The sequence below is a fragment of the Amblyomma americanum genome, chromosome 3, assembly GCF_052857255.1.
Source record: "Amblyomma americanum isolate KBUSLIRL-KWMA chromosome 3, ASM5285725v1, whole genome shotgun sequence".
Taxonomy (NCBI): Eukaryota; Metazoa; Arthropoda; class Arachnida; order Ixodida; family Ixodidae; genus Amblyomma; species Amblyomma americanum.
Genome location: NC_135499.1, coordinates 51520547 through 51529213, shown reverse-complemented (window position 1 = coordinate 51529213; position 8667 = coordinate 51520547).

Sequence of the window (8667 nt, the reverse complement as noted above, 5' to 3'; positions counted from 1 at the left end):
CTGTCATGACGTTCAGATGCATGTTATGTTGGGCACGGGCCGTCGATCACCCGTACGGATCGGTTCTCTTCGAAGGCTGGCGCTGTATTGCAAACAGCGTAGATGCTTGAGCGCATGCTGAAATTACGAGCAGACTGAGGGCGCAGGTTACTTGACTGCTTGTTAAGGGCTAAGCTTAGACTTCGAGCGAATGCGCATTTCTGCTGACGTAGTCTGTCGCGTCGCCTGTCGCCGACGCTTGCATTCAACCTGGTACGAGTTAGCGGTGCTTGCCGCGCGCAACCAGGCGTGCAGACGTCGATCTGTGCTATGTTGCTAGGTGCTCATCTTTGAAGCATCTAGAAAGGAGCAAATATAGCGTGTAACTTAAATGCGTAGCCTAGTCATTGAAGTGCGCGTAGCAAGAAGCATGGAGGACACACTTTGAACGAGGCTTTAGCCGTGTGTTTACAGCGATGTCCGCTCTTAATTAATAATGAGAATCCACGGAGAACGTTGCAGGCATCATTAAACAATTTGTTTTGTTTTTTTCACTCAAGAATGAACCAACAAGCCCGATTTAACGCTCAAAGCCAGGGTTCGTTAGTTCAATTATGAAGCGTATAGAGGGCATGACACACGTATGTCCCGGATTACCTCGTCAATTCGATTTGATATGTACGTCGCTGTGAGACATTCATGTTGCACGGGGCCTCTACTAGAACTGAAAGGAATCAAAGCCTGCTGGAATACAAGCAGATTTTGGTGCATAGCCCTGGTGCTTTTCTCCTGGCTTAAGTATATTAATAAAACAACTTGCATAACGGTATTTCTAAGGCTGATTTTAACTCTGGTGGCGACTAGCAAATCTATATAGTGAATTACTCCTTCCAAAAATTAATATTTCAATTCCGTTACGTATTTTCAATACAGCACGCCTGCTGTAGTCAAAGAATTAAAGCTGAAGCTGGCTACTGTCGTTACTCTATAGCGGGATCGGGCAATTCCTGCAAAAAATCGCTACTGGGTTGTACGGAGCGAGTAAATCGTATGCGTGCTCGAGGGTTATAAGCGAGACTGAGCGAGCAATGCCTGCGTCTCGTCAACATCACTGTCATCCACTTTGCGCCGCATTGGTTATTTCACATTTAGTACGACGTTCTTGCGGGCTGTTTGGTTCATTTTCGAGGAAGGTCAAAAACTGCGCAAAAGGACGAGAACAAGGAAACGAGGATTACATCAAGGGTGCAGACTAACAACCGCTTATCTGCCCGTGGTGTGGTGTACGTTTCTTCACCTTCTGTCCTCGTCCTTTTGTGCAGCTTCTAACCTTCGTTAGCTATTTTATTGTCGAGGATGATGAAGCAGAAACCATGAGGCCCCTGAGCAAAGTAAGCAAAGCCAGATGCGATAGAGCAGTCGCTTGCTTGGTGGGTTACTAGACAGTTTTAGTTGTGCGTTCGCAAAGGCTTGGCGTACGCAAGGAGCTTGCAGTGACGGCAGTTCGCATGTGCAGAATACAAGCGCGAGGTGATTTTTTTTAAAAGATTTACAGTGAGAAGATTTTAAGATTTTAATTGAGAAATACACCGGTTGTTTCTGTTGTGCTGGATTGTACAACAAAGTGTATACTGTACAGCCCCCGTCAAAAGCATACAGCCCAAGTGGTTTTATTCCATGCTATTTAGTGGGGCTCCGAAGCACATCCAGCTGTCCAAAGCTTGGAGACGTATGTTTCAGACAGGGGGTGTACCTCATATGGGGCAATAATTAGACGATTATTCAGCTTAAAATATCTAATAAACTTTGTTATTTCTGCGTTAGAGGGCAAGGTTATATTGCAAAATTTATCCGTCAACAGAGAAGGTTAGCCTTGTTTCAATTTTTTTTTACTCGGCAATGTATTTCGAAGTATCGAAGGAAAGCTTGTTCAATTGGCTTGCCCACATTACCTAACTATATAGTGCCGTAGATGTGAATGGTATTGCCGCTGAAATGCAGTTAACTTATACATCATCCAACGCACTAACTGCGCCGGTATCTGATGCATGCATTAGAAGTGCGAGAAGCGATTTTTTATAATTATGTCATGCTGGAAAGCCGACTCAACGAGCTTTCAGGTGCGTATTTTTGACAGTCGATATTTCGAACGATACTGCCGATTAAGAATGGTAAAAAACAGCTGACATTCCAAGTTGACGGCTAGTATGCACTATAACCTTGCCTCTAACATGAAAAATAGAAAAGTCTATCAAAGGTAATCATTTAACTACTGATACATTTGAGCTACACATAATGTCTGCCTTGCTGTACAATCCAGCTCAGAAGACCACACCTACGAAACTAAGTACATAATATAAAAATCTGAAAAAGTGACAAAAATCACCCTGTATATCAAATATCAGTGAGTCGGGAAAAATGTATCCCGCTCTTTGTCCGCCGCATTTCACACAGACAAACTTAGGTAATGGAATCGGGGTACGGCTTTCAGGCTTTGTTTTTTGATTGGAGAGGGGTTTTGGGAAACTGTGGTAGCAAGAGATAAGGCAGTAAGGACCATAAAGTTTTTATAAAGGACGTTTCACCTTGTTTTATATTAAATTCTCCTCATTTATATGGCCACAGCTACTGTCGGGGCTATGAGTTCCTAGGACGCATGAGCTACGAACGAAGCCGACAGCTTTATTATTACCCACTGGATCTAAACCTGCCTTGTGGAGATGAAAGTCTATGTCAAGTTCTTTTATATGTAGCCGTAAAATGTGATCACTCAGAAACATATGGCGCATAATCGGCTTTACTAGCGTCCTAGAGACTTCTGTTTCCAATGGTACCTGTATGACCGCAAGCTCCGCCAACACGTGAACCTCGTAAACAATGAGAATGTGGAAGCATCGTATGCTCTTTCCGCCTAGCAGTACCTGCGACTCCAGTTGATGTACGGTTTTCGATAAAACAATTATTCCTGCTTTACTGCGATGAGGAGCTTGCCAAGAAGGCTTGAGCAGGAATGTGACACCTCACAAAGCTAGAGTTTTATTTCTGTGTAGGAACAGGTAAGATGAGTGTTTGTTTAGCTTAACATTTACTACACAGAACGCAGCGGATCATTCATGGGGCCTGATTTTTTTTAACACATCATAGTTTCCTTTGCCCTTGTCGGAATGGTTGTGCAGTGTGCAACATTTTCATTTTTGTTTTTCAACTATAAAAATTAAGTTTTTAGTTATTGTGCCTGGACGTTAGTCACAGCTCGTGGCTCTTTGTTTCAGGGCTATTGCAGCTATTAATCTTGCAAGAGGAACGAAGGTTGAGAAAACCAGCGGAAAGCAACACTGTCTGGCACCGAGAGTTGCTGCAGTCATAACAACGCTCAAAGACTACGACTTTTAGTTTTCTGGCTTGTGTTGCTCTTTCTAGAACAGCACATTTTTTTTTTCAAGAGTAATAAGTGTTTTATTATTGCATTGATTAAAGTTGTGCTCACAAATAGTTTTAGGGCTAGGAGACTGCTTAAATCTCATGGTCCCATGCTTTCACTTTCATTTTAATAAAGTGCTTCTTCATACAAGCTGTTTTGTTTTTGGTTCGCAGGCAATGCTGTACCGATGAAAATCTGTGTGTTATACAAACGTTTCATATTTAGACATTGTTAAATCGGCTGCAGGCAACTTCCCTCGAGCAGCGAATTATAGAACCTCATGCTTTCAATGGTGCAATCCACATAAAGAGCGTATTTGTAATTTAATGCACACTTCTATAAATGCTTGCAGAGAAACCGTATTTAGTGGGAAAAAAAACATTGACATAAAAGAAGAACAACCAGGCAACAGAACTTTGCAATAATCTGTAACATATCTTCTGCAAACCAGAAAGAAAAATTGTGTGTAAATTAACAGGCCAGCCAAAAACAAACAAATGAACTAAATTTTTATTCACTGATTTTCTGTACATGATAGAAAAGAAACACCGTAAAATAACAAAATCACTGAAAACAGAAAAGTGAATTTCACAGACATTTTACAAGCTTTCACTAAATAATAAATAAGAAAAATATGAAAATCACTGACTTACTTTGAAACAGAAAATGTAGCTTCAAAGAAATTTCACCGGGATTTTCGGTAAATAATAAAAAATTACATTGTTACAGCGATTGCCAACAGTTGCCAGTTATGGAAATTGAGAAGTGATTAAATATGATATATTCTTTCGGACTGAAAAGTTACCATAAACTTGCCCCCTTACCGATTTCTTTTTTTTACTTTCACTCCAGAGGCCGTATTTCGATGGTGGCGTAATAAGAAAAAAAAATGTTGCCTATGTCGTCGTCGAAAGTAGAGGGGAACATGAAATGTATGGCAGGGAAGGTGTAGCATATTCTAGGACGGCCCTCTCTCGAACAGGTCTCCCGGTATGCTCACGAAGTAGTTTGGACGTCGCCTTCGGGTGGGGTTCGTTCTCTAGTTGAACGCATTCGGCGGCAGTGTTGTTGAAACGGTACTGGAGTCATGCGGTTGTACGGTAGCGTTCGGGCAAACACGCGTAACATGGATCTGCGGCACGGACTCTCTGGCGGTGTTGGTACCTTTTCATGGATGCGGAGTGTCTATTTTGCTGTTTACGCGCAAGCTGTGGCGCACGCCTTCACAGCCTCCTGCCTGCACGCTCGTAATCTTGGCGCCGCTGATTTCGAGCGATGAGACCGCTCGGCTTGCGCGCTGCGCTGGTACGTAAGCCGAGCAATCTCCGCTTCATCATCAAACGACACCTTCGAAAGCCCGCACAGGGACGGCGCCTGGGCATTCGTGGTGGAGCGGTTAAGAGAGGCAGGAGAAGGGTGCGGTGTTATATGTTGGATAGACATAATGCCCCTAGGCCTGTAGGACTGCTCGTCATAAAAATAAATTTGTCAACAAAACGAAGCCGTGATTGAGAACACATATCGAAGAGGGGGGTTGAATGCGGACTCCAGGGTGTAATAATAACTTTATTTGCATCACAAGCACCTGATGCCAGAGGCCTGCAGAAAAAGCTTTCATTAGGGCAGCTTGACAAGACCGCAGGCCCCCGCACTGGCAACTACACGTAGCGGTCAGCAATCACAGATATATACAACAAAGTGTAAAGCTGACAATCGGCAAACAAAAGTTATTTCATTGAAAAAGAAAATTTTTCACAAGAACCTTACTGTATCAAGAGGGCGCACAATTCGAACAAACCTCATCGCCGGAGACATATTAAGACAACGTAGCAAATGAAAGTGATGGTTTGAGATAGAATGTTGTGAGACTATTTTGTTTATTTTATTATTTTTTTAGTTCCTAAAGTACTGACCAAGTTTCTTGAAGGTATTATTCTCGGGTTGTATGTTTTTCGTATCCAACATATTTAAAACTCTTGGTAACTGGTTTTTTAACATTTGTAAACCATACATTGTCCTACATGTTTCAACTTTCCATCTCTCGAAACTTCGGGTGTTGTATGTGTTAGGATGATTTCTTATGTTGGATAACTGGCGCAGGAAACAAGGAGCATTTTTATCTCTTTTTTGTGTTGTTTGCACAGACGAGAATCATAAGTCTTCGTAACAAGCATTACGTTATACGTGAGGAATAAGGGCTCCGAGGGATAGCGCATGGGGATATTTGCAACGCCGCGTAGAAACTTTCTTGCAGAACTTGAATTTTGTGTATATCGTTTTTCCGTCGTAGAGGCCCAAAGTAAACGGCAATAATTAAGTCTTGAACAAAGCTAGGTATTATGCAGTTACATGATTACATTACATTACGCGGTAGTACACTTGCATTTCGATATATGAAGCCGATTTCTTGCGAGAATTTTTTTTGTTAAGCAATTAATATGTGCATCCCACGGTAAGGTCTCATGAAATGTTACATCTAATCTCGTAATACAAGGCATCATTTGAACTGGGGTAGATTTGAGCAAGATACTTTTTCTAGTTGTTACAGGTTTATTTCTGGCGTGAAATAACAGTCTTTGTTTTTTGTATGCTTACTTTTGAAGTGTTGTGTTCAGTCCATTTCTCTAGCTTAGCTAAGCTTTCATTCGCATGACGAATTATTCGATCGCTATCATTTTCTGAAAAGAATAGACTCGTATCGTCTGCGTAAATGGCGAATTTTGTGGCTGGAGCTACACTTACTATATCATTCACGGCATCCAATTCCTGCTTCCGCCCGACATCAACGCTTCATCCTCTCCGGCACGGCCACTACCAGGATTTCTATTCCTCGATGCTCAATGAAAAGCCGCATCACCGCAGTCTTCACCCGCCGATATAAAAGCGCTGCAACCACCTTCGCCGCTCTGTGGGCTCTGTGGCTGTGCTCCCGCACAAGTCACTAATCCTCTGGTATTCGTCATGCACGTTGGTAACAAGTATTCTCTGTTTGCAAAAAAAACTTGCAACCATTTCTTAGTGCAGCTGCCGAGCTCGCAGTGCTGCGTTTTTCTTGTAGCCGATTGTGGCAATGTTTTGCGTGCCTTGTTGCTTTTTGCAGGTGATGTCGAATCTAACCCAGGCCCTAACACTATCGAGGATGTGCTCGCTGAACTAAAAAATATGTCCGCCGGTCAAACCACGCTCATTTCCGAAATAAAAGACCTCAAAACTCAGGTCAATTCCACTGAAGTTGCCATAGCCGGCTTGACTAAGCGAATGACCGATCTAGAGGCCCATTTACAAGCTTTTTCAGATCTTCAAACCGATTTTGAAGCAATGAAATCTGAGAGTGCTATGATTACTGGACATTTACACATTCTAGATGCGCTAATTGAGGATGCAGGAAATCGCTCGCGTCGCAATAATCTTATATTCTATCACATTCCCGACACTAATCCATCGGAAAATTCTGCAGGCTCTGAGGAAACAGTCACCTGCCATTGCTGTCAGAACTTGAATATAACAATTAGCCCTGAGAACATTGAACGCGCCCATCGCCTTGGGCGTTACAAATCTAACCACACTCGTCCAATCATCGTCAAGTTTACTTCATCTAAAATTAAAGATGTCATATTATCGAATGGTCATAAGTTTAAGGAAACTAACTTCAGCGTCGGCGAGGACTTTTCCCTCAAAGTACGAAATGCGCGAAAGCGCCTAGTCGTGTTCGCTAAAGAAAGGGCAACAAAATTTGCTCTGAACTTTAAGACATTGCATATTGGTCCCAAGCGCTACGTGCTCCATGAAACCACGAAAACAGTCAAAGAAATAGTAACTCGTCCCTCACAATCAGATTAGCAATCACCTCATCACGAACCGTCTGGAAACCGTTCCAAGAACGCTTCTTTATCTAGCCTCTCGCTCTCGGTTATATACACTAACATTCGTAATTTTATTCCTAAGCGTGAACTTATTTCTAGCCTTGTTTCGTCATCAAGCAGCAACCTACTTATACTAACTGAGACTTGGCTGAGCAGTGACATAACAGACAACGAAGTACTGGCTGATCTACCAAACTTTCAAGTTTTTCGGAAAGACCGTGAAGATTCACGAGGAGGGGGTGTACTCATTGCTGTCAGCCAAGATTTATCATGTTCCCTAATACCAGATTCATCCGACCTCGAAATGTTGTGGCTAATCTTTCACGCAGCAGCTAACACAGTTTTACTTGGCGTTTGTTATAGGCCCACACATGGTATCCAGGATTTTTGCAGTCAGCTTAATAACGTACTAAGTCAACTGTCCACAAAGCATCCTAATTCACATATCTTCCTCTTCGGCGATTTCAATTTTTCGAAGATTGACTGGCATAACCAGCCCGCCCCTATAGATAACAATGAAGAAACAAGGAAATTCCTAGATTTTTGTAAAAACCTCAACATTACTCAGGCAATACTTGAACCTAACCGCGTAGCACAGAACTGCGCAAATATTTTAGATCTGTTATTAACCAATCACACAGACAGCGTACAGCCCATTACATACCTACCTGAAATAAGCGACCACAAAGTAATTCAAGCTAACCTTCTACTTACGCCAAACCGGCGCCGCAAATACCATAAAACCATCCGTCTTTATGACAGAGGGAATTATAACGTCATAAATAATGATCTTAACGCGTTTTTTCAAATTTTCTCGTCACATTTTCATTTCCGCAGTGTTCAAGAAAATTGGTTGCTGTTCAAAGACAAACTAGAAAGTCTAACTAATAGATTCATCCCCCAATTTAGTTTTCGCTCTAATTCACAAAATCCATGGTTTACTAAAACACTGAAACGTTTGGAGAACAAAAAGAAGCGCCTTTACCGTTCAGCCAAGTCTCAGGGGACGCATAGCGATGGGTAAAATATCGCAAAACTGAAAGATCATACCTCGCCGCTATTCCTAATTCAAAGCATACCTTTTTTCACTCGGACTTGCCGAATATGCTAATGAGTAACCCCAGAAAGTTCTGGAAAGTTATCAATCCGCATCACGCACCAGAAATAACCCTCACGAATGAGTCAGGCACTGTTTTCACTGATGCTGAGTGCGCTGCCGTGATTAACTCTGCCTTCTCATCGGTATTTACGAAAGAAACAGATATACCGCCATCATTTTCAGCAGCACCCTCAATGATAAATTATGCTATGCCACCAGTTGTCTTCACGTCATCTGACATTTCTTCCCTAATTGTAACCATGAAAATTTAATTTTCATCCGGTATTGACAATATTAACTCAAAG